Genomic DNA, 25,024 nt, shown 5'->3' on the forward strand with positions numbered 1-25,024 from the left:
AGTTAGCCTAACATCTGTGGTTGGTAAAATGTTGGAGTCCATTATTAAGGAAACAGTAACAGGGCATTTGGATAAACATAATTTAATAGGACAGAGTCAGCATGGTTTTGTGAAGGGGAAGTCATGTTTGACAAATTTGCTCGAATTTTTTGAGGACGTAACATGCAGGGTGGATAAGGGGGAACCAGTGGATGTAGTGTATTTGGACTTCCAAAAGGCATTTGACAAGGTGCCACACAAAAGATTACTGATCAAGATAAAAAAAATCACGGGATTGGGGGTAATATACTGGCATGGGTGGAAGATTGGTTATCTAACAGAAAACAAAGAGTTGGGATAAATGGTTCGTTCTCGGGCTGGCAATCAGTAACTAGTGGTGTTCCGCAGGGGTCAGTGCTGGGACCCCAACTCTTTACAATCTAAAGAACGATTTGGAGGAAGGGACTGAGTGCAACATATCCAAGTTTGCCGACGATACAAAGATGGGAGGGAAAGCAGTGAGTGAGGACATAAAAAACCTGCAAAAGGACATAGACAGGCTAAGTGAGTGGGCAGAGACTTGGCAGATGGAATATAATACTGGAAAGTGTGAGGTTATGCACTTTGGCAGAAAAAATCAAAGAGCAAGTTATTATCTAAATGGAGAAAAACTGCAAAGTGCTACATACAGTACAAAGGGATCTGGGGGTCCTGGTGCATTAAACACAAAAAGTTAGTACAGGAAACTTTGGTTTATCCGGAAGTTGTATATCCGGAAACCTCGATCTAACGGCAGAAATCAGCAGCCGTTTTGGTTAGGTTTTTTTTCTTCTCCTAGCATTTTTTTTTTAAACAGTCAGGCTCTGGAAAGCGTCTCTGTAGCTTAGCAACAGCTTCAGAGACGTTTCCAAGGTACGGGCCGAGTGTTTACAAGCTGTTGCTAAGCAACAGTGTTTGTTGTCAGATACGGAGATGAAAACCTCCGTATCCTTCAACATTAGCGCTGGTCTATCCGGAAGTTTTGATAGATCGGCAGCAGCTCGGTCCCGTCGGTGCCGGATATCGCGAAGTTTCCTGTATGCAGGTGCAGCAGGTGATCAGGAAGGCCAATGGAATCTTGGCTTTTATTGCAAGGGGGATGTATTGGTGAGGCCACACCTGGAATACTGCGTGAAGTTTTGGTTTCCATATTTAAGAAAAGATATACTTGCTCTCGAGGCAGTTCAGAGAAGGTTCACTCAGTTGATTCCGGAGATGAGGGGGTTGACTTATGAGGAAAGGTTGAGTAGGTTGGGCCTCTACTCATTGGAGTTCAGAAGAATGAGAGGCAATCTTATCGAAACATATAAGATTGTGAGGGGGGCTTGATCGGGTGGATTCGGTGAGAATGTTTCCACTGATGGGTGAGACTAGAACTAGGGGGCATAATCTTAGAATAAGGGGCTACCCTTTCAAAACTGAGATGAGGAGAAACTTCTTCACTCAGAGGGTAGTAAATCTATGGAATTTGCTACCCCAGAGGGCTGTGGAAGCTGCAACATTAAATAAATTTAAAACGGAGATAGACAGTTTCCTAGCAGATAAGGGAATTACGGGTTACGGAGAGAGGGCAGGGAAGTGGACGTGAGTCTAGGTTCGGATCAGCCATGATCCTATTGAATGGCGGAGCAGGCCCGAGGGGCCGTATGGCCTACTCCTGCTCCTACTTCTTATGTTCTTACACCAATCCAGCCTCTGCTGAGTTGCAACGGGAATCAAGATGTCAATGAATCAAAATTAAGAAGTGGAACACTGAAAGGAAACGTGGGGAAGAGAAGTCACTGGACGGTGAGGCAAAAAGTTGGCTTGAGCCATCTTATAGGTTTTGCAATATCTGTAGTTTCAGAATCATGGGGCAGCTATTTTGAGAGTTTCAAATGTTGAAATTTTTTTTTTTTTTAAACTTTACATTTTCATGACCCAAGATGTGTGTTAGTATCCCCACAAAGTCAGCCCACCCATGTGGTATAAACCAGTTCACCATTAATCTTAATGTCCTGAAGCACACAATTTTAATGTGATGCCATGCGAGTTTTTGCTAGTAATTACACAACCAGCTGATTACTTTAGTCTGAGTACTGTGGAAACATCGTGTACGAGAGAAGATGCTCATATTTAATCTACACTAGCTTGAACTGCCAGGGCATTTAATTGTTTCATAATATGGCCTGAAGATAATTAAACCATAACTGCAGTTTCCTATTTTACTACAGTCTAAAAGGGGCATTAGATTTATCTACTTAGAATGGCATTATCTTGTTCCTTCAGCTGATAAAACCTCTGAATGGCCAGCACAAATCAACTAATCATCCCACATTCCAAACATCATCATCCTCAGCCAAATCCACTGATGAACTAATTAACCTCCGACCTCATTAATAATGTAATTGAGTCAACAAGGCATTTAAAGATAGCTTGTCCAGTTTCAAATCATTGCTGTTTGTAAAAAAGAAACACATACAGCAGATAAAATTATTATTGAATGAAGGTAGAGTGCAGCTGTAATGGGATCTATTGGGTTCACCTTCAGTTAACATACAACCTTTCAGCCTGATTAAGCCAGTTACATCCTGATCAATGTGGCAGCCGTTTTAGTTACTGGAACTTATTTACCATTATAATTAACCCATGCTTCTAGTCAATCAGATTACTAAAACAGGCGCCAACTTCCTCAGAATCAACAGTTCTCTAAAATATGACCTTCACCGCAGATTTACTGAGAAGCTGCCACCTACTACTTCAGCTTGAGCCTTCCACTAGTAAAAGAGGCCACCAGTGTAAGTAAGTGAAAGATCCACCTACACAAAGAGCAACAGGGTTATTAGTAATTCTACTATATTAGACATTTCCTGTCATTTCAGTTAATACATTGTCAGAAATTACAGAACATGAGACATTTTGTGGGTCACTAGGCAAAACTAGAAAGAAACAAGAGTGCTCACATTTGAAAAGTTCACCAAAATGTAAGAAGACCAAAAGGTGTGATAACGATGAATAAACATATTTTTGTTTATCTGTATTTCTTAAAAGATTAAATGAATAAATAGGTACAAGGCAGGTAAACAACTAAGACAATCTGATGTTACCATACCAACTGTAAGAACCTTTAGAATTGTGTTAGTCTTTCACTTACTCCAACCCAACTGCTACTTTACAGAACAAACTATATACATTTTTTTTAAACTTAGAAGTATGGACTCTGCCACTGTGTTTTTAACTGGTTGGCACATTGTGCTTCACATAACCGGAAGGGAATAGAAGAGTTTATAATTAGTTCTCCAGTGACAGTACACCATGGAAAGACCAGTGATAAAGGGACACTTTCTAATACTGACAATTTATATCGTGCAAAGTTCAGAGTAACACTTACAGTTTAGTGCTCGTGGCACAGAGTTCTGCATGATGGGAGTGTGTATCAGGAATTCAGAGGTCAGCAATCCAATTCGAGGCTCATGTAATTTTCCATCCAATTATTTTATTGGCTGGATATCATATGGGTTGCAAATTAGAAATGCTGAACTCCTCTCCCGAATTCCTGATACTTGCTCTGCAGCAGGAGCACTAAAATAGAAAATTCACCTTCACATTTTGCTTTAGAAAGTTTACCTTAGAATCCAATGTAGAGATTTTTATGTACACCATGCAGGGGTAATCGGCAAGTGTCCAAAAATAAGTAGTTTATCACTCTGTAGTCCCTAAAAATTATATCCTTGTAGTTCCCACACACTTACATCAGCACCTGCTGATTTTATGTACTTTCAACATCAGCAGATATCAATTCTAGATATCACTCACTCCCAGGTTGAGTCATAGTGAGTTCAATGCAAGAAGAACCACACCATTTTGAAAGGGAGTGAAAAAAAACTTATACAATTCTATATATGTTGGACTGATAATGAGGGATGAATTAGGGACAACTCTGGAATTCCCTACAGGTTATTAGACTGTGATATGTAATTTGTGGACTCACGTACTATATACATTGACCCAAAGCTTCGCACTGCGTCTGCACCTGTAATTCACCCTCGTCGCATCATTAAACGCCGTGGGACATTTTACGATGTTAAAGGCGCTATATAAATGCAAGTTGTTGTTGTCATTCATTATCCTGTGTGGAAATTTTTATTTATGCCACCAGTGCACTTGTAACTTGACGTAGGAATGTTGTCAAGATTTGCTGTTTATACAGTTCAGGTCTCCGCCCTTAATTCTCTGTGCCACACAGCTTACGTGACAAAGAGGCTGTGACAGGTGCCTGGCTCCTGGTTCCACACTTCCGCCAATTCTGTTCGGCAGCCTGCCTTTAGTAGGCAGGAAGGTGTAGTCTGTGGTGACTGCCCTTTCCAATCTTCTCCCTCTCCCTAGGAAGAAGAATATCTGCTCCGCGCCTACCAACAGCAGCATAGCGGAGAATCACAGGCTCGCAGCCCCATCCATGAACACAGTGGTGCCCAGCAACAGTCGTTTTGTCGCGCTCCTAAAGTGTTCAGTAAAATTAACAAAGAAAAGTAACAGCTAAAAATAACTCCCAGAACTCGGTGCCTTTCTGAGAACTCAAACGCAACTTTGTAAAGGCTGAAGGGTTAACGTGCTGACCACAGTTAGAGAAGTTGGTTGCAGAAGATAAATGAGATAAAAGAGGAAGAGAAATACACAGAAAACAAGCAGTTAAGAACGGGACCCTCTCACCAACTGATATCTGTACATATTGTTCTTGGAAGTTTCTGTGTTTGGTGTCAATATAATAAGCTAGTAAACATGGGATTGAACAATGTAATCATAATGATGGCCAAACATTACACTTTGTTCACTGACCTACATTGCTTCCCAGTCCGCCAACACCTTAAATTTAAAATCTTCATCCGTGTGTTCAAATCCCTCCATGGCCTTGCCCCTCCCTGTCTGTATAACCTCCTCCGGCCCTACAACCCTCTGAGAAATCTGCATTCCTCCAACTCCGGCTTCTTACACATCCCCCACGCCCTTCGCCCCACCATGCCTTCAGCCATCTAGGTCTTAAACTCTGGAATTCCCTCCCTAAACCCCTCTGTCCTCCTTTAAGACCCTTAGATTTATAAAGTTGTGTGCCAAAGCATGACAAGGCAGCAAATGTGCATTCATGCTTAACAGGAGCTGAGCTACAGTACAATGTACAATCTGAAATCTTTGCATATTAAGGTTTGAAGCAGATACATTTACATAAACAGCCCATGTGTAAAAATGACTGCAATAATAAATAACAGAGCCTGCACGCTGTACTGTAATTCAGTGGGGTTGTGAACACATCCTTGCAGCCAACAGTTTTGGGGAAATACTAATTCGCAACTTAACTCCTGAGTAACACAGTCAGTTCCTGTTAAATGCACAACCCATTTCCACAAAACTGTTCTCACTTTTATCAGCAGTGTTGGCTTCACACTTTCCAAACTGGGTTAACGTTTATTCACTCATGGTCAAATATTGGGTAAACTCTGGTTAATATATATAAACATTAACCAATTATTTTGCTTTGGATGTTTACAGAGTTTTCCAGGATGCGTAGGTACAGTTTTCTGTAGTGATTTATCTGTCACACAACCGTCCCTGTCACCTTGATGTGTGGTGTACTTCAGGGGTGAAAAGCTTGCCTCAAAATCTGGACTCACTCCCAGTAATTGTTGAACCTTTTGTGCTCTGGGAGATTTTTTTGGAAGTGCCTGAGCTGATCAAAGGATAAGGTGAAAAATGGAAAATGAAATACTGAAATGAAAATGAATTAATTTTCTGTTGCACAATTTCTCACACTTTCAATTTTCATGAAAGATTCTCCAAATTGCCAACAGTTTCATTGCATTAATTCTGAAACTTGCTGTGATTTAGTATACAGTGTTGAAAGCTCCTTTATTAGGGCTTGCATCAGTAGGTTTTGATCAATAAAATCCAAATGTATAAAGCTCTGTGAAAATGTTCATTTTTTTCTATTTAAAATCAACAAAACTACAATACTCCAAACTCATTCTCCGTCCCCCGTCCCAACGGAACATTACTGGCGACTGCTTATTGAGACAAAACATCATAAAACACACAGATAGCATCCAAGAAGTGAGTCTGTTTCTCCTGTGGCCTTTTCCCCCCCACAGGCAAAGATTCATTTTCTTGATGAAAACTAGAGCAAAAAGACAACAAGCACAAAGAAAATGCACCAGGTTTAGAATTTTCAGTTTGAAACCACATTTTTGACCAGACATTTAGGTGGCATTTTCCCCTCATCTGTAATACACGGTGGAAATGAACCCAATTCCTCCCCATGCTCCTAGTCCTCAGCTGGTCTCATTCAGTTTTATTACAATTGTCTGTTTATTGAATCGTCAGGCCTGAATGAGTCACATTCCAGACTTCATATATTGGCATGTCTGGCTATGCAGAAGGTGCAATTTGGGCTCTAAATATGTTCAAATGTGTAATCTCCACAAAAAGGAATACTCACTCATTGCAATAAGAGCAGACAGCACACATTATCTAGTTAACAGCAGTGAACAGAATAGGTGCATATAGAAAACAGGTTGAGATTTTTAATTCCTATTCAATTCACAGAGATAGTTAATTAAACAGAACCAATCCGTACACTATACCCGTGTTTATAGAATATTGATGATGCATTTTTAAACAGATCATGACAACATTTTGAAGAATGAATTCAATGCTGGCAGCGATGGCTGGCTCGGCCTTCAGAGAGATGGAGTATGGCGCTCGACCTGAAATGTCAACGGTGCCACGCACTCAATAGTCACTATAGCAGACACAACAAAAGTGCAGATTTCGACCCTTGACCTGTTGAGGATATGAGGCATATCCTGCACACTGGGAAATTAGTGCTTATGCATCACTCATGTCTAAAAAACAGTACGGAATAATCATCGATACGTCATGGTTGATTTCCTGAAGCATGACTGGCTAAAGAGTAAAGATGAATGCACTTGGTCTCACACTTAAGGGAAGTTATTTCTTTGCAGACTAATGTTGAATGATCCATGGTGTTGACTAAAGCAATAATCAAAAGATGCGAGGTAGTGGACTACAGGTTAATAAGAAAGGCGCCACACATCACTCCCACTGGTGCTGCGCTAATCAGGATGAAAACTGGTAGGACCACTGCGCGCACTCTCAAATATTTTGTCTCTCTCCAGGAGAGATCCCACTGATTACATTTCTCCAAGACAAACAGACAAAATATTCCAAATAACATTCCACAAAAGTGCACAGAGTGGCCCGTGTTTTTGTAAATTAGTGAATTACGCCCATCAGGATTATTTAGACAAGGAGAAACAGTCATTAATCACCAATTAACATGCACCTTTTTTGTGACTGCTCAAATTACAAACCACTCTATTCACAACAAAGACAGCAGCCTAGGAAACACCACGGTGCTTAAAGCTACTCAACCTCACAATTTTCAGTTATTTTTATACTGTGCTCAGAAAGATCACGACTGTACAGCTCCCTTAACTGACTAACATCAGAACTAGAGACTTTTATCCAATTAAGCAGTGTCCACCGAGACAAAAGGTGCGTCAACCTCTCACAGCTTTTCCTAAATGTAAACACTTCAATCTCTCTTCTCAAGCTTTTATTTCTAACAAATGCAAAGTAGATCACACACCAAAAAAAAATCCTGACATTATGAAACGTTTTCTTCAGTGTTGAATTTATTACTGTACTTTGAAGTTTCCTGTAAATGGGTAATGTCTCAATATTAAAAAAACTTGAAGAAAAGTTAATACTCAATGAAAAAATGTATGTGAAAAACTACAATTTAGTACATCCCCCACCACCCCCCCCCAATTTTTTTTTTGCATTCCACGCCTCCTCTCCTGGCTCTTGCTGGGGCATAGCTCCATAAGCACCCGCAGTCCTCCAGTTCCTCATCCAAATAGCCATTCTTTGTGGGCGTTAGCCTAGACAACGAGTGTCAGCAAGCTATTACTATCCTCACCCAATGTACATGCCTGTGTATGTTCCAGCTGGAGTCATAGATAGCAACTCAGAGCTGACTCCCAGCCCAGATGTGTGTAGTATTTAGTCATGGACCAGGAATCCAACCTGGGACCTTCTGGCCTCTATGACGGCGCTACACTGGGAAATTACATGAAAGCATTTTTACGAGAAATATAGAAAGCCGTACAGGTCAGGAAGGTCCCAATTAAGCGAAGGTAGATGCCCACAGCTTGGACTGCTACCGTTGACCACACTGCCCCATCGTAAAGGGAGGTAAAAATCTGCCAGGGTTCCCACTCCTGACTGCTGTCCAGTGACTCCAGCTGGAAGTGCATGTGTGTGAATATCAGGCAAGGATGGCAACCGGCTTGGCTGTGATCTCACTTGTGGTTCCAACAGCCTGCCAAGATTGATGGTCAAGGCTCACAGATGAATAATGGCCACTTGAGCATGGTATTGGGGCGGGGGAAGTAAGAGAACCTTGTGCTCGTCCATCAGTCCCCACAACTAAAACCCAAAGCTCCATCCTGCGCCACCCAAACACAACTTGTTTCAGCAATGCATCACAGGGCTGATGGCTTCTTTATAGGTCTCCAACTCAATGAAGTACCTTGCTGAAAATTCATTGTTATCCGCTGTGCAACACTTAGTGCCTGTAGCACTGCACTGAACAGTAAGCACAGCCTTTATTTCCACACAACAGTCACTGATGGATTTGAACAGTTTTATTTTTGTATTAAGGCTCATATTGAGCCACTAAGTTAACGGTTCACACTGGCTCCATGACTCACTGGTAAATCAAATTCTTTCTGGTGCTGTCACAGTCCCATAAACTGTATTCCTTAATCTCCTATTTAGGGACTATTTAAGATGGTGACCATCAACCTCTGGATGGACAAGACCTCACACAACATAAAAGCGTAGTTTCAGATCTCCTTTACCTTACGAAGTTGTCTCCAGTGACAAAAACATCATCAGAGGCAACCCTGTTATGTAAAAAAAAAAACGATACCATTGCCCCGGGGACAACAAAACTCCCATTAGAAGGGGTTTCACTGGAAGCCCCCGATGAAAAGTGCCACGAACAACAAAGGTAAACAGCTGCTGAAATCGTCAACCCATCTGTACAAGCCAGCAATATTTGTTTCCACAATAGCTGCCCTTTATAGACCTCACCCCCCAGTACCAGGGAAGGTCCCTCCCAATCAGAAGCACAAAATCGCAGCGATGGTTTGGTGCTATCTCTGCAAGTGCGAAACTTATCCACGACAGTGGTTCTGTTGTTGCCGAACCCACCCTACACTACAGCGTAAACTGAGCAGATTCGGGAGCAAGAGAATCAGTACAATCATGCAGCTACTTGCGTTGAAATAAAAATGGGTTATAAAACTCTCAGCCACTCAACAGTTCACATTAAGATCCTTGAATTAAAAAAGATTTGAAACTTATTCAAATCATGTCGAATAATTTATTTATTATTCAGATAATAAATTATGATTTGCATTTCCAAGCTGAACATAACTGAACTCATTTAGAATTCATGGGTCATCTGGTCAGCCTCACCCGTGGAAATAAAAATCAGATTCCAAAAATGGTCGTGACATACACTTTTAAAAAACTTTTTTTAATAATCTATATTATTTTTCAAGACAGTAACATTTTGATGAGTGCTAAAAATCTGTAACATAAAAGTCATGGGATGCAGTCGCTTTAAGCACTGTTTCACTCTAATCATTACCAAAATAAACTAAATCTGCCAGTTAATTCATTTTGCTGCAAAATAAAAACAGACAAACATTTACATAGCACTGGTAATACAATAAGTCTTCTCAGGGGAAAATAGCTCTCTGCATAAAACCTTCCGAGCTCCATTCCTGATTACAGGTTATAGACTTCAAAAGATCAGTGTCACCTTCAGAGGATCTGCTCAAAAGTTAATGCCTCTCAGCTTTGTTAAACACAACCCAAAACATTAAAGGTAGAAAATAATTAACAGGTTGGATATCTATCTTAACTGAAGATTTTCAAGCTTCGCTTGTCAGATGATCACTTAATAGTATTAGCGTTTTAAGTTGCGAACAGATAGTGTGGAGCATTGTGAAATTCAGTCTATCTCTCACAAAAGAAAGAAAAGCGCACATTACTGTTGGTCAGTAATAGCAAATTAACGCGAAACGCATTTGTATGACATTCTTCATACATTGTTTAAGAGGCAGTAACCCATTTCAGATAATCTCTGCTAAAATATCAGCCATCAGAATGTCATACAAACATGTTAAGCGTTTGTCCGCCGGTATCACCAGCAGTAATTTCTAGACTATAATGTGCGGTTAATAAAAGTGACGCACAACATTCCTTCTTACAATTAACAAACTGATTATTCTTTTGCTTCCCATTATATATTCTCCTTACATAAATGTGGATAATTTTGTTTGGATTAAAACTAACTTGTGTTTTTAAATTTTGATGTAATGACAGTCATCACATTTGCCGAGGGTGTTTAAGTCCTCTCATTACACACGAGCATTCTTTTGCTTCTCCCTTCATATTATGGTAAAGCACCAGCTTGAAGGTCCGTTAGGCGAAGATAAAGAATTACATGCAAGGGGCTGTTTTGGACCCAAACGTTCTTTCTTTCACCAGTGAGTCACGGCTAGTCTAAATCAAATGCATCAGATTTGCCACCATCCATAAAGACAATCTGATCTTGCCACAAACAGGATAGCGTACACAAGAGTAAATACAGACCAAAACGGTCAAATACTCCACAGGACATGGAGACATGGCTCCTCTGCTGTTGGAACGAGATGGGGGGATGGAACGGTGAAATATGGTGGGCACCCACCCAGGGTTAAGTGGTAGTTGTAGATATTCTGGAGTTTGCTTGATTATTTTTAGGGATCAAAACTTTCCCTTGGGGGATTAAACAGGTGAGACACAGCCTGTGATTAAATAGGTGGGGCAGGGAGGACTATACATGGCCATTGGAAGAAATGGGTTTGATAAAGTGAATGTCCTTTTCTCATTCCACCTTGTAACGTTTTTAAACAGGACTCAAGTGCTGCACAACTCCTTTGAATACGGCAGAGTTAATTTGCAATTGAGAGGAATAAATTGCTCCGGCAGTAATTTTTTTAACATTTTTTTATTCATTGATGGGATGTGGGCGTCGCTGGCTAGGCCTGCATTTAGTGCCCATCCCTAATTGCCCTTGAGAAGATGGTGGTGAGCCGCCCTCTTGAACCGCTGCAGTCCATATGGTGTAGGTACACCCACAATGCTGTTAGGAAGGGAGTTCCAGGATTTTGGCCCAGCGACAGTGAAGGAACGGCGATACAGGTCCAAGTCAGGATGGTGTGTGGCTTGGAGGGGAACTTGTAGGTGGTGATGTTCCCATGCGTCTGCTGCCCTTGTCCTTCTAAGTGGTAGAGGTCGCGGGTTTGGAAGGTGCTGTTGAAGGAGCTTTGGCGAGTTGCTGCAGTGCATCTTGTAGATGGTACACACTGCAGCCACAGTGCGCCGGTGGTGGAGGGAGTGAATGTTGAAGGTGGTGGATGGAGTGCCAATCAAGCGAGCTGCTTTATCCTGAATGGTGTCGAGCTTCTTGAGTGTTGTTGGAGCTGCACTCATCCAGGCAAGTGGCGAGTATTCCATCACACTCCTGACTTGTGCCTTGTAGATGGTGGAAAGGCTTTGGGGAGTCAGGAGGTGAGACACTCGCCGCAGAATTCCCAGCCTCTGGCCTGCTGTTACCACACCAGCAATAAATTTCATATGCTGGAGTGAGATAACATCTTTTAGTAACAGAAGAATACTTGAGCACCTGTTTGGTTTAATAATAATTCACAAAATGTTGGACATACAACACGCAGCTGCAGGCAACTATCAAACAGTGCAGTCTTTGTTTGGCTCGAGAAAATAAATAACTAAAAACAGTAGAAAATGGGTTGATTGTACTTGCATCAATCTCGGAAGTGTATCTGCGTGGGGTTACTGTAACTTTTCTAAGTTCATTCATCATTATATTACTGCAAATCTCATTGTAATCCATTCGAACTGAACGAACCAGTAAAAAGCAATCCCATAGAAATTCCTCGTATAATGCATTCATTATTCTATTAGCAATTCCTCTGAACCATGTGGAATTTACACATCAAAATTAATTAATTGCAAATCCCTCAAATAAACAGTTACTTTTTTTTCCCACTTTTAGCATGAATCCCTGATTGGCTGTATTCAAAATTCAGGTAATAAATGAGGCAAGCAACCTACAGTCAGTTTGTCTAAATGGAAAAAATACAGAAAGTGGCTTTTGAATCAAGTGGTCACTTCATACAACACAGGTGAAGCTGCTGTTAAAATGGGCAGCGCACAAGCAAGACACCTTTTACACTCTTTAAAATGCTAAATTTTATAATAGAAAAATAGAGAACTCTTTGTATGCACTGTGAGAAAACTACAACTATTGACCGGGAAACTAGCCATAAGAGGATGTGATCCTAACTCTTAGCTTTCAGTCTACGTTGATCAGCATTAAAACAAACTACAAGCAGAAAGGATTCCAATTCAATGTGCCCTCCTTAGTGTCGGCTGTGGCTCAGTGGTAGCTTCTGAGCCAGAAGTTTGGGGGTTGAAGTCCCACTTTGGGGACTTGAGCACAAAATCAAGGCTGACACTCCAGTGCAGTACTGAGGGAGTGCTGCACTGTCGGAGGTGCGGTCTTTCGGGCGAGATGTTAAACCGAAGCTCCGTCTGCCCTCTCAGATGGATGTAAAAGATCCCATGGCACTCACTATTCGTAGAAGAACAGGAGAGTTCTCCCTGGTGTTCTGGCCAATATTTATCCCTCAACCATCATCACTAAAACAGATTATCTGGTCATTTATTTCATTGCTGTTTGTAGGAGCTTGCGGTGCTCAAATTGGCTGCCAGGTTTCCTACATTACAACAGTGACTACACTTCAAAAATCTTCAGTGATTGGCTGTAAAGCGGTTTGGGACATCCTGAGGGCGTAAAAGGCGCTATACAACTGCAAGTCTTTCTTTCATTCCCCAAATGAATAGGTTCTCCATCCCAAAGAATGTCTCCCTGAAGGATATCAATTGCACAGTGACAGCCCACTTGGAGATCTGTCTGAATAATGAGAAACGATGTCTCTCCCACCGAGAAAGCCCTTGTGGGGCACACTAGACTACAGCGGAAGTAGCCAGTGCACAAACTCCTGGGGACGCTGGGATTCATCTTTCCTCTTTAAATGGAGAAAAGGTGAGAGTAGGTTCCACGTTAACAGCTGCAATGAAGACTGCAATTTCTCTTACAAGTCAGATGCATTTGCAAAACATTTTGCTGCTGTTTGCAGTTAATCTTTTAAAACAAGCATGTTCATAAAAGTATTTTTTGTGCTTCTTCTGTTCAAGGATCTAGTTAAGCAACAATTTACAAACTGGCACTCACTCAATTAATAGCTTTAGAGTGCAAATGCGAGTTGAATTAGTGCAAAAGGAACTGAGTAATTCAGATACTATTTATAACTATAAATCTGCAAATAGAGAACTCTAAATAAATAATCCAAATTCTCTAAACGCAGGATTCCGGACAGTACGACATGACCAGGGTCCACAATCAAACTTGCAGCGGTAAATTTACACTGATACACTCACCCGGCTGGCCCGTCAAGTGGTCTTTACATAAGAACATAAGAAGTAGGAGCAGGAGTAGGCCATATGGCCCCTCGGGCCTGCTCCGCCATTCAATAGGATCATGGCTGATCCGAATCTAGACTCACGTCCACTTCCCTGCCCGCTCCCCGTAACCCCTAATTCCCTTATCTGCTAGGAAACTGTCTATCTCCATTTTAAATTTATTTAATGTTGCAGCTTCCACAGCTCTATGGGGTAGCAAATTCAATAGATTTACTACCCTCTGAGTGAAGAAGTTTCTCCTCATCTCAGTTTTGAAAGGGCAGCCCCTTATTCTAAGATTATGCCCCCTAGTTCTAGTCTCACCCATCAGTGGAAACATCCTCACCGCATCCACCTGATCAAGCCCCCTCACAATCTTATATGTTTCGATAAGATCGCCTCTCATTCTTCTGAACTCCAATGAGTAGAGACCCAACCTACTCAACCTTTCCTCATACGTCAACCCCCTCATCTCCGGAATCAACCGAGTGAACCTTCTCTGAACCGCCTCGAAGGCAAGTATATCTTTTCTTAAATATGGAAACCAAAACTGCACGCAGTATTCCAGGTGTGGCCTCACCAATACCCTGTATAACTGCAGCAAGACTTCCCTGTTTTTATACTCCATCCCCCTTGCAATAAAAGCCAAGATTCCATTGGCCTTCTTGATCACCTGCTGCACCTGCATACTAACTTTTTGTGTTTCATGCACCAGGACCCCCAGATCCCTTTGTACTGTAGCACTTTGCAGTTTTTCTCCATTTAGATAATAACTTGCTCTTTGATTTTTTCTACCAAAGTGCATAACCTCACACTTTCCAATATTATATTCAATCTGCCAAATCTCTGCCCACTCACTTAGCCTGTCTATGTCCTTTTGCAGGTTTTTTATGTCCTCCTCACTCACTGCTTTCCCTCCCATCTTTGTATCGTCGGCAAACTTGGATATGTTGCACTCGGTCCCTTCCTCCAAATCGTTAATATAGATTGTAAAGAGTTGGGGTCCCAGCACTGACCCCTGCGGAACACCACTAGTTACTGATTGCCAGCCCGAGAACGAACCATTTATCCCAACTCTTTGTTTTCTGTTAGATAACCAATCTTCCACCCATGCCAGTATATTACCCCCAATCCCGTGATTTTTTATCTTGATCAGTAATCTTTTGTGTGGAACCTTGTCAAATGCCTTTTGGAAGTCCAAATACACTACATCCACTGGTTCCCCCTTATCCACCCTGTATGTTACGTCCTCAAAGAATTCGAGCAAATTTGTCAAACATGACTTCCCCTTCATAAAACCATGCTGACTCTGTCCTATTAAATTATGTTTATCCAAAATTATGTTTACTGTTTCCTTAATAATGGACTCCAACATTTTGCCAACCACAGATGTTAGGCTAACTGGTCTATAGTTTCCAGCTTTTTGTCTACTACCCTTCTTAAATAAGGGTGTTACATTAGCAGTTTTCCAATCTGCCAGGACCTTTCCTGAGTCCAGGGAGTTTTGGAAAATAATCACCAATGCATCCACAATCCCTACCGCTACTTTTCTCAAGACCCTAGGATGTAGGCCATCAGGTCCGGGGGATTTATCCGCCTTAAGTCCCATTATTTTACCAAATACCATCTCCTTAGTGATTTTAATCGTGTTTAGCTCCTCCCCCCCATTGCCCCCTGTTTGTCCAGTGTTGGGATATTTTTAGTGTCCTCTACGCAACTTACTTTCAATATAATGACGACAGGTCATCGGCCTGAAACGTTAACTCTGTTTCTCTCCCCACAGATGCTGCCTGACCTGCTGAGTGTTTCCAGCATTTTCTGGTTTTATTTCAGATTTCCAGCATCCGCGGTATTTCGCGTTTGTTACTTTCAATACGAGTGTTTTTCACATTCGCGGAAAAAATGGCAAAAAAAAATGAAAAAACCCACGCATTACACATCTGCCAATATCCAGCATTCTGGATAACATTCATTTTTTTTGACATTTTTTCCAGATATATTTTAAAACAAAACCCCATTTAACTTGACTGAAGGCAGTTCTCCTCTTAAATCAACCATTTACCAGTTCTCTGCTTTATTGTGGCCCACGCTAGATTGATTAAACAACTTGCATTTATATTGCACCTTTAACAAAATAAAGGCATATCAAATACATGAGTTTTAAGAGGCTTTGGAAGATGTGGAAAAATGTAGCAAGGAGGATAGTAAAGCGGAGGGGGGGTGAATGCACATTGATTCAGAGAAAGTAGAAGCTGCGAGTGGGGATGTTTGACTACGGGGTGGCAGATGCAGCATGGAAACGGAAGTGAAGGGCAGCTCTGTGGTACAGCTGAGCTGACAGAATGATAAAATGCCAACTCGGGAGGTCGAGCCTCAACTACTGCCTACACTCGCACTTAGCAAGCTTCATGACTGTTTACAGCCAGGGTCCTTGCTGAAATGTTAGTCCATCCCCGGGAGGAAGAAACTGGCTGGATTAGTTGGGTTTCACAGAAGCAAAACTCCTACCAGCTGATCAAGACAAGAATGTGGGCAGCAATCATGGGGAAGCATGCAGCTATCCCTTCTGTTAAAGGAGGAACAACTTCACTGGTGGGAGACAACAGTGAGAGTCGAAAAAAGATTAAAGGCGGAGAAAAATATAAATGGAAAAATAGTAAAATGCCTAAAGTTCCACTTTCATCATCTTCCATCCTATCTGAAGTCCTGTTATACACAATTGTTTTACTGCGCATCATTTTTTTTTTTAGACAACAACCACATTAAGAGCCAGAGCACAGCAGCACACGAGGCAACCCATTTCTTCCACTGCTTTCTTTTTATATCCAACAGATCGTGCTCTGGGTTCTTCCCATAACAAAGACCCTTTCTACCTAGACAGGTCGTTAACCCGACATGCAACTCCCTACCAGGAGGGCCAGAGAGATACAATGGGGAAATCGCTACTCCATTCCCATCGGATGCGAGCACAACGATGGATGTCGATCCAGTATCCAGAAACCGAAGAGTAGCTAAGTAAAATGTACTTCTTTGAAGATGTAAAACTCATAGTTAAGACATGTAGACTGCGTGACTGAAGTCCTAGGAAGCTGCTGTTTTACCCTGGATAGTGCTAATACAACTGTTGCATAAACAGAGCTTCAGAATAGCAGCAAACATTTTGTCTGGAATAAATATTGACCGCCACTACTGCATAATGCTTTGTGATGCTCCTTTATCTAACATCCGACTACCAAATGCTTTTTCCTACCCACACAAGTCGCATTTCTCATCAGTTTTGATGGCACCCTAGCAGCCGCTATCAAAACAAAGTTAATTGTCTGAACAGTAAAATATTATTAAAATAACGTGCAATCAGAAGAAATTTCTTTCATTTGTTGTAATACTTGGACAGATTTCTATCCTTATATAAACCTTTAAATCAATTAGTGATGGTGAAAATACATATACTTAAAAAAACATCAGAAACAATACAACAGTCTGGTCCTGGTGCAATATTGTGTAAAATAAGCATGATGTTGAATCTGGATTTCTTAAGTATGAATTAGAAATATCAGAGAGAGACAGATCTGATTATTTTCACAACACCACAAATTAAATGACCCTAATTTAACAAATGAATTAAACCCACGCATTTCAAATGAGTGGAAAGAACAATCTTACTCTGTCTGCACAACAACCTTATCAAAATATAAATTTATAGCAAGAGTTCTTGCAATGAGTTGCAGATAAAGGCAAAGCCCAGTGTAGCAATAAGCCACACAGACCAAAAGGTCGCCAGGCTCAACTCCCTGTTACACCGAGTTAATTAATCACAGCCAGGGCAGCAGTAGGGATGCTACAATTGGTCAGAGTGCCCCCTGAATTAGAGGAGCCAAGGTTCCCATTCCTGAGCACTGTCCACTGATCACTGCAGGGAAGTAGGCATTGGGATAAACTGCAATGTCCTGCCTGGTCAAACAGCCCGTCAGCACTCACTATCTAGGCTCGTGTGAAGAGTACCGGAGGGCTCTGTGTAACTGTACCCTAGCAACAGCAGAGCCTTCAGGAGACAGATGGTGTGGGAGAAAATTGATAGAACTACATTTACAGCAATTCACTTGTTTGATCTCCACCTCCCCTCTTACCCCACCCTTATACGTAAATGAATCTTTGGGTGAGAGACCGGACACCAAACTAGTTCCTAGGCCTCTGCCACACTGAAACTGACCATCAGCAGATACACAAGAAAAACCCAGAAGAATCACCACCCAACTACTCCCTCCTGAGAGGAACATACAAACAGGAGACCACCATTCAGCCCCCCCACCCCTGAAGCCTGTTCTGCCATTCTATTAGATCATGACTGATCTGTACCTCAAGTCCAATTACCCACCTTTTCTCCATTTACCTTAATATCCTTACCCAACAACTTCTATCAATCTCAGTCTTGGAAATTTCAATTCGCCCAGCATCCACAGTCTTTTGGGAGAGAGTTCCAGATTTCCACAACCATTTGTGTGGAAGAAGTGCTTCCTGATTTCACTCTTAACTGGCCTATCTCTAATTTTATTATATTCTGGATTCGCCCACTAAAGGAAATAGTTTCTCTGTATCTACCCTATCATTTTAAACATCTCAATTAGCTCACCCCTCAATCTCCTAAACTCAAGGGAATCGAAACCAAGTTTATGCAACCTCATAATTCAACCCTCCAAGCCCCAGTACCACTCTGTTGAATCTCCAAGACCAATATATCTTTCCTGAAGTACGGTGCCCAAAACTGAACAGTGCTCCAGATGGGGTTTGAGCTAGGCTCTGTACAACTGAATCTTAATTTCCTCCCCTTTGTAATCCAGCTCCCTTGAGGTAGGGACCAACATTCCATTAGCCTTTTTGATTGCTTTTCATATCTGTGCACTAGGGTTTTAGTGATTTAAGAACATGGACATCTAAATCCCTTTGCACCTCCACAGCACCGAGTCACTCCCCATTAAGAAAAATATTCTGATTTGTCTTTCTCAAATCCAAAGTGGATGGCTTCACACTTCCCCACATTGAACTCCACCTGCCATAGTTTTGCCCACTCACATCTACACAATTTACTGTGCCTTCTAAGTTAACGTTATCTATAAACTTGAATATACAACTCTCTATTCCTTCATCCAAGTCATTAATATATGGTGAAAACCTGAGGCCCAAGTACAGAACCCTGGGGAACACCACTTGTCAACTCCCACCAATCAGAGAATGCTCCTTTTGTCAGTACTCTATCTCCTACCTCGCAACTAATTACCAACCCACTTAACGTGCTCCCGCATACTGATTTTAAAAAGCATTTCTCCAGTGATAGCCCTGTTTCCTTGGTGTAGCTGATACGTTTTTTGGAAGTTAGGATGGGGAAGGGCGAAGGGTCTCTCTGCGAGTGTGTCAATATTTGCAGGGGTCCCCCACATGGAAAAATATGAAAACTACTATCAGGAAGTGTCTGACCTCTGCATCTTTCCTGATGACCAAAATGAGTTAGTATTAACTCACTGTGCCAGTGTCTACTTTCTAAAGTCCCTTTTCATTGGAACAGTAAGATTTAAACTGCATCCTCCTTCGATTTTAAGAATCTATTGCATTAGATTGATCATTTACAGTACATTTGAAAGTCATATTAATCTCACTAATATATCACCAAAGTAATTTAAGATATAATCAAGCAGCTTTGAAATTTCCTAAATCAATCTCTATTGTGCAGCACAGCTGGGTTACTGTAAAAGTCAAACTCTGAGGCCATTTTATCTTAATTATACAGCAGCAAACTCAGAGTCTGATGTAAATCTATTTGTGAAATTAACCAATGTTTCTATTACTAATTCATAATGTTTCACCTTGCCTTGTTCAACTGGGAACAAAACTCATAAGATTACGTGTTGTGTTATTTCACATCACTATTTAATCATTTACCAATTATATAATCTGACAAAGTTTCTATTGTCTGGATAATGCTAACTGTTACACATTATGCATCCTGCAAGATATCTGCACCAAACACCTGGCAAACACACACAATGCCAAGTTCAGGCCCATATCCTGCATGGGTCAAAGGTCACTTATTGGAACTTCCATAGTGTATTTATCTTGTTTTGTTAGTAATCAATAAACCATACAAAATCAATTCATTCATAAGGAAAAGAGTATGGAATAAATACATTATTCAATAAGCAGTACTCGTTCTGACCATACACGACCCTGGATTAATATCGGTGCACCACCCTCAACTTGTCAAGTGCGAAGCAGTGAGAAAAAAGGAATGCTTCTCACTAACCCTGGATTGCAAAAAAAGCCAATGATAATCTTGGTGTTGCTTTATAAAACTTGGGAAAAGGGGCTCTGTTTAGAACACACACAAATCTTGGTTGATTTAATGAAGAAAGCCTGGTTTGTGACAAGAGACTGCTTCCTACAGTTAAAACATCAAACTTTATAACTGTGTCACAGAGACGTGAACTTTATGCAATAAAAATGCTCTTGTGTTAGTCACTCACAATATGTGTGGAGAAAGACATCCATCACAGGGGACTTCAGATCTGAAAATTCTGAATGTCAAAATGGTCGACTTCTAAAACTGTAAACACTTCTTCAAAGCAATTTAAAAATCGATGGGTGTTCTTTTTATAAAAAGCTCCTTACCAGTGGAAAGTTACTGTGTCCCCCTTATTTTTTAAATGACAGGACATGGTTTGTGCACAGAGTGGGATGGGGAGTGAGGCAGAGGATGCACAGGCCGGGCTCAGGGCAAACTTCCCAAACACTAAATAAAGGCGGGCCGAGGAGGGGGTGAAGCTGGGGTCACTCTCGCCGCTTCAGTCACCCGAGGCCCGGCTACAGTTCCGTGATGTGAAGAGCGGCCACCTTGGGCTGATGTTGTCCATCCCATCCCGGCACAAATATACCGGGCAACCCGGGTCTCTCCCGGGATAGTGACCTCCCCATCCACCGCTCTCCCGGGATAGTCCCCGGCCCGCCGGCCTTGGGCGGCTGCTTAGTTTGATGACCTCGATCACAATTTACAAAACAACCTTTCGTAGCCGCGGCTGGGGCTCTGACTGTAGCCGGGCCCTGGGGAAAGCTCCGCCGGGGAAACTGGCCATCTGCCCAGAGGTGTCCCCAGATCGGGGGGCAGGGGAAGGGGGAAGGAGGAGGAGGAGGGGGGGGGGGGGGGGGAAGGGGGAAGGAGGAGGAGGGGGGGGGGGGGGGGGAAGGGGGAAGGAGGAGGAGGGGGGGGGGGGGGGGGAAGGGGGAAGGAGGAGGAGGGGGGGGGGGGAAGGAGGAGGAGGGGGGGGGGGAAGGGGGAAGGAGGAGGAGGGGGGGGGGGGGGGGAAGGAGGAGGAGGGGGGGGGGGGGGGAAGGAGGAGGGGGGGGGGGGGGGGGGGGGGAAGGAGGAGGGGGGGAAGGAGGAGGAGGGGGGGGGGGAAGGAGGAGGAGGGGGGGGGGGAAGGAGGAGGAGGGGGGGGGGGGGAGGGAAAGGGGGGGGGGGGAAGGAGGAGGGGGAGGGAAAGGGGGGGGGGGAAGGAGGAGGGGGAGGGAAGGGGGGGGGGGAAGGAGGAGGGGGAGGGGAAGGAGGAGGGGGAGGGAAAGGGGGGAGGGGAAGGAGGAGGGGGAGGGAAAGGGGGGAGGGGAAGGAGGAGGGGGAGGGGAAGGAGGAGGGGGAGGGAAAGGGGGGGGGAAGGAGGAGGGGGAGGGAAAGGGGGGGAGAGGAGGGGGAGGGGAAGGAGGAGGGGGAGGAAAGGGGGGGAGAGGAGGGGGAGGGAAAGGGGGGGAGAGGAGGGGGAGGGAAAGGGGGGGAGAGGAGGGGGAGGGAAAGGGGGGGAGAGGAGGGGGAGGGGAAGGGGGGGAGAGGAGGGGGAGGGGGGGGGGGGGGAAGGGGGGGAGAGGAGGGGGAGGGGAAGGGGGGGAGAGGAGGGGGAGGGAAGGAGGGGGAGGGGAAGGGGGGGAGAGGAGGGGGAGGGAAAGGGGGGGAGAGGAGGGGGAGGGAAAGGGGGGGAGAGGAGGGGGAGGGAAAGGGGGGGAGAGGAGGGGGAGGGAAAGGGGGGAGAGGAGGGGGAGGGAAAGGGGGGGAGAGGAGGAGGGGGAGGGAAAGGGGGGGGAGAGGAGGGGGAGGGAAAGGGGGGGGAGAGGAGGGGGAGGGAAAGGGGGGAGGGGGAGGGGGAGGGAAAGGGGGGGGAGAGGAGGGGGAGGAAAGGGGGGAGAGGAGGAGGAGGAGGGGGAGGGAAAGGGGGGGAGAGGAGGGGGAGGGAAAGGGGGGGAGAGGAGGGGGAGGGAAAGGGGGGAGAGGAGGAGGGGGAGGGAAAGGGGGGGAGAGGAGGAGGGGGAGGGAAAGGGGAGGGAAAGGGGGAGAGGGGGAGGGAAAGGGGGGGAGAGGAGGAGGGGGAGGGAAAGGGGGGAGAGGAGGAGGGGGAGGGAAAGGGGGGAGAGGAGGAGGGGGAGGGAAAGGGGGGGAGAGGAGGAGGGGGGGGAGAGGAGGGGGGGGGAGAGGAGGGGAGGGAAAGGGGGGGAGAGGAGGGGGGGAGAGGAGGGGGAGGGAAGGGGGGGGAGAGGAGGGGGAGGGAAAGGGGGGAGAGGAGGAGGAGGGGGGGAGAGGGGAGAGGAGGAGGAGGAGGAGGGGGGAGAGGGGAGAGGAGGGAGGGGAGGGAGGGGGGGAGGGGGGGGAGGGGAGGGGGGAGGGGGGAGAGGGGGGGAGGGAAGGGGGGGAGGAGGTGGGGGAGGGAAGGGGGGAGAGGAGGGGGAGGGAAGGGGGGAGAGGGGGGGGGAAGGGGGGGAGGGAGGGGGAGGGAAAGGGGGGGTGGGAGAGGGGGGAGGAAGGGGGGGAGGGAAGGGGGGGTGGGATGGGGGGGTGGAGGGGGGGGATGGGGAGGGGGGAGGGGTGGAAGGGGGAGGGAGGAGGGGGAGGGAAGGGGGGAGGGGAGGAGGGGGGAGGGAAGGGGGGGGGGTGGGTAGGGGGTGGGTTGGGGGGGAGGGGTGGGGGGGTGTGGGGGTGGGGGGTGGGTTTGGGGGTTGGTGGGGGTGGGGGGTGGGGGTGGGTTTGGGGGGGTGGTGGGGGGGTGGGGTTGGGGGTTGGTGGTGGGGGGTGGGATTGGGGGTTGGTGGTGGGTGGGTTGGGGGTTGGGGTGGGGGTGGGTTGGGGTTGGGGTGGGGTGGGTTTGGGGGTTGGTGGTGGGGTGGGTTGGGGGTTGGGTGGGGGTGGGTTGGGGGTTGTGGTGGGGGTGGTTTGGGGGTTGGTGGTGGGGGTGGGTTTGGGGGTGAGTGGGGGTGGGTTGGGGTTGGTGGGGGTGGGTTGGGGGGTGGTGGGTTGGGGGGTGGTGGGTTGGGGGGTGGGGTGGGGGTGGGTTTGGGGGGGTGGGGGTGGGTTTGGGGGTGGGGGTGGGGTGGGTTTGGGGGTGGGGGTGGGGTGGGTTTGGGGGTGGGGTGGGGTGGGGTTGGGGGTTGGTGGTGGGGGTGGTTGGGGGTGGGGTGGGGGTGGGGTTGGGGGGGTGGGGGGTTGGGGGGTGGGGGGTGGTTGGGGGTGGGGGTGGGTTGGGGGTGGGGGTGGGTTTGGGGGTTGGTGGGGGGTGGGTTTGGGGGGGGTGGGTGGGGGGTGGGTTTGGGGGTTGGGGTGGGGGTGGGTTTGGGGTTGGTGGTGGGGGGGTTGGGGTTGGTGGTGGGGTGGTTGGGGGTGGGGTGGGTGGTGGGGGTGGGGGTGGTGGGGTGGTGGTGGGGGGTTGGGGGTGGGTGGTGGGTTGGGGTGGTGGGTTTGGGGTGGTGGGGGTGGGGTGGTGGGGTTGGGGGTGGGTGGGGTTGGTGGGGTGTGGGGTGGGTGGGTTGGTGGTGGGGTGTGGGGTGGTGGGGGGTGGTGGGGGTTGGTGGGGGTGGGGTGGGTTTGGGGGGGGTGGGGTGGGTTGGGGGGTGGGGTGGGTGGGTGGTGGGGTGGGGGGGTGTGGTTTGGGTGTGGGTGGGTGGGGGGGTGGGGTGGTGGGGGGGTGGGTGGGGGTGGTGGGGTGGGGGTTGGGGGTGGGGTGGGTTTGGGGGTGTGGGGGGGGGTTGGGTGTGGGGGTGGTTGGGGTGGGGGTGGGTTTGGGGGTGGGGTGGTTGGGTGTGGGTGGGTTTGGGTGGGGTGGTTTGGGTGTGGTGGTGGTTTGGTGGTGGTGGGTTTGGGTGGTGGGGTGGGGGTTTGGGTGGTGGGGGTGGGTTTGGGTGGTGGGTGTGGGGTGGGGTGGTGGGGTGGGGGTTTGGTGGGGGTGGGGGTTGGGTGGGTGTGGGGTGGGTTGGGGTGGGGTGGGGTGGTTTGGGGGGGTGGGGTGGGTTGGGTGTTGGGTGTGGGGTGTGGGGTGGTGTGGGGGGGTGGGGTTTGGGGTGGGTGGTGGGGGTGGTTTGGGTGGTGGGTGGTGGGGTGGGTTGGGTGGGGTGGGGGGTTTGGGTGGTGGGGGTGGGTTTGGGTGGGGTGGTTGGGTGGGGTGGGGGTTGGGGTGGGTGGGTGGGGTTTGGGGTGGGTGGTGGTTTGGGGGGTGGGGTGGTGGGGTGGTTTGGGTGGGGTGGTGGGGGTGGGTTTGGGGTGGTGGTGGGGGGGTGGGGTTGGGTTGGGGTGGTTTGGGTGGGGTGGTTTGGGGGGTGGGTGTGGTGGGGGTGGGGTTTGGGTGTGGGGGTTGGGGGTGGGTTGGGGTGGGGTGGGGTGGTGGGGGGTGGGTTGGGGGTGGTTGGGGGTGGGGTGGGGGTGGGGGGTTGGTTGGGGTTTGGTGGGGGGGGGGTGGGGTGGTGGGGGTGGTTGGGTGGGGGGGTGGGTGTGGGGGTGGTTGGGGGGTGGGGGGGGGGTTTGGGGTGGGGTGGGTTTGGGGTGGGGTGGGGTTTGGGGTGGGGTGGGTTGGGTGGGTGGGGTGGTTGTGGGGGTGGTGTGGGGGGTGGGGTTTGGTGGGTGGGGGGTGGGTTTGGGGTGGGGGGGTGGGGTTTGGTGGTGGGGGGGGGTTTGGTGGGGGGGGGGTTTGTGGTGGGGGGTGGGTTGGTGGGGGGGGAGGGAGGGAGGTGGGGTGGTTGTGTTTGTGGTGGGTTGGTGGTTTGTGTGTTAGGAAAAAGGAAGAAGGGAAGAAAGATGAGAGGGGAAGAAAATAGAAGAAGGGGAAAGAAAGAAGAAGGGAAGAGAGAGGGAGAGAAAAAAGAGAAGAAGAAGGGAGAAGAAAAGAAGAAGGGAAGAGAAAAGAGAGGAGGGAAAGAGAGAGGGGAAAGAATAGAAGAAGGGAAAGAAGAAGAAGAAGAAGGGAAAGAAGAAGAAGAAGAAGGGAAAGAAAGAAGAAGGGAAGAAAGAAAGAAGAAGTGGAAAGGAAAAAAGAAGAAGGGAAGATAAAAGAAGAAG

At 46.6% G+C, this 25,024-nt stretch overlaps 1 protein-coding gene across 4 annotated transcripts in view; it reads right to left on the minus strand.

The window, feature by feature from the left end:
• LOC147113489 (C-terminal-binding protein 2) overlaps window positions 1-25,024 on the minus strand; it is a 308,574-nt gene that overhangs the window by 282,520 nt on the left and 1,030 nt on the right. The window contains exon 1 of one of the 4 annotated variants that reach the window (XM_085994642.1): window positions 20,190-20,759. The exons of the other annotated variants lie outside the window; for them this stretch is intronic. The gene's annotated coding sequence lies outside the window, so the exon portion shown is untranslated. Of the gene's footprint in view, window positions 1-20,189; window positions 20,760-25,024 lie in introns of those variants that run through there. 4 annotated transcript variants of the gene reach the window in all.

This window comes from Somniosus microcephalus, chromosome 8 (assembly GCF_052327205.1).
Source record: "Somniosus microcephalus isolate GS21.2 chromosome 8, FLI_Smic_1.0, whole genome shotgun sequence".
NCBI lineage: Eukaryota > Metazoa > Chordata > Chondrichthyes > Squaliformes > Somniosidae > Somniosus > Somniosus microcephalus.